Source organism: Humulus lupulus, chromosome 4, assembly GCF_963169125.1.
Source record: "Humulus lupulus chromosome 4, drHumLupu1.1, whole genome shotgun sequence".
Lineage (NCBI taxonomy): Eukaryota > Viridiplantae > Streptophyta > Magnoliopsida > Rosales > Cannabaceae > Humulus > Humulus lupulus.
The window spans coordinates 238,125,295-238,127,605 of NC_084796.1; positions in this window are offsets into that span (position 1 = coordinate 238,125,295).

Below are 2,311 nucleotides of genomic sequence, written 5' to 3' on the forward strand. Positions count from 1 at the left end.
ACATCATAAATCATAAACAGAAGATTATATCATAAACATATACTATAAAACATATGACTATAAAAAAACATATATCTTGCAGGACTACAATATTAATGGCCATTAACTCATTAACATGACATGTGATAAACCATCTAGGTCATCTGTCTACTAATCGAGGTAGGTTAGATCACAACTATAGTATATGATAACCTATCTAGGTCCTCTCTCTACTAATCGAGGTAGGGTAAATCATAACTCTAACCCATGAACATGATAAAAAAAATTTGGGGCTTGTTATCTAAGCAACTATAAGCCCCAAGCGACATAAAATATTGGGGTTTGCTATCTAAGCAACTATAAGCCCCAAATGACTACAAGACATATTCATACATAAATATACATATCATAACGTAAAACATATAATAACATAAACATAAAAACACATATAATCTATCCTATTTTCCTTACCAAAAGTCGGGATATTTAGGAACAAGAACGGGATTAGAACACTCCTATAAACCAACAGTAAAAATGGTGAGTATCTCTAAAGAATAAAGATGAAATGAGAACTAAACCATCAAGAAGAAACTTACCAAGAAGAACCTTAAGTTTCAAGAAACTTAAATACCTAATCAAGAATCATAAACAAGAGTTAGGATCTGAATAAAAGAAAACTAAAGAACCATAAAGAACTGAACTTAGGGATAAGAATACCTTGAATGATCTTATGGATTGATCTAAACCTCAATACCGAAATCACACTATATCTTACTTCCCAAGTGTTTGGAAAAGCTTAAAATGATAAATCTTTTAACCCAAAACCCAAGTGTTTCTCTCTATAATAACACTAGCAGTTTGGAGGCTGTGAAGACTGCTTGAAGAAAGAAGAAAATGGTTGAGTACTAGGTTTTATTTATAGAGCTCAAGGAGTGAAACTAACCCCTTTTAATTTGAATAAATAAATTATTATAAAATGAAAAATATTTGAATTTTCGTTCAACAGACGCCCAGAAATCGGTCAAAATCGTTCAAAGGCAGGTCTAAATGGTTAAGGCTATTTTTAAATTAAAAAATCCTCAAAATTCAAAAATACATCACGAGGGGCAATATATCGCCTACCCTGGGCTATATATCGGCTCCACCATAATCTCGAGCCCCGTTTGTATGTTCGTGCAACGTCGACGTGTTTTCCATATCTTTCGTAGGTGATATATCGGCCCCTAAGCTGCAATATATCGGCATACGTTGATATATCAAACACGTATTTGCACTTTTTCAGCATATTTTGAATTGAGTAACAGCTTTGTCTGAGTCATAACGTGATCCTAATAGTTTCTGGAAGGCTCTAGAGCTTCTAGATCTTTCTTTTATTAAATCTATTCATCAAAATACTTAATTGTCTTAATAACCATAATTATGACAAGTGCCATGCTCTTATTGGTTCTATCTAAACCTTAGGTTATAATAAACAATATATCTAGGACGAGCAATATTAATCAAACCTTATGTTATAATTAATATTTCTAAACTATAGGTTAAACTTATAAAATTCATAACTGTTGCTATGAGTTTCCAACTAAGTCCCGACTTGAACCAAAATCCACGGAATCTAAAATACTACAAACTAATACTAACTACTACTAGCTAGCTAAGTAAATATTCTGGGACACTACACCCCAGTCGACTATCGATGAATTAGAAGAAGTGCAGCTGGACGTTGAACATGCTGAAAAGATCGTGCCAGTAAATGCCCGAATGAGCAATGAACAAAACTGCTTGGTAGTAGAATTATTGACACAGAACATCTCCATGTTCGCGTGGACAGCAAAAGATATGCGAAAAATAGACCCTACGGTTATGACACATCACTTAAACATAGACAAACGATTCCTAACAGTAAAGCAAAGACAGAGGTGATTTGCTTCGGAGATAAATCAGGTTATTAACAAGGAGGTGGAGCAGTTGTTGCAAATAGGAGCCATCGAGGAATTCTTGTACTTGTCTTGGACATCAAACCCTATGGTTGTACCCAAGAAAAATGGAAAGAAGCGAATCTATATTGACTTCACCAATATGAACAAAGTTTGCTCAATGGACAGTTTCGCTCTGCCCATAATAGATTAGATCGTGGATGCAACTACTGGGTATGAGCAGATGAGCTTTTTAGACACTTATTCTACTTGTAACCAGATCCCAATGGTGGAAGAAGACAGGATCCATACAACATTCAAAATCGAGCAAGGGTTGTACTATTACAGAGAATGCCATTTGGGCTACGCAACAGTAGAGCGATGTACCAGAGACTTATGAACAAAATCTTTGCTGAACA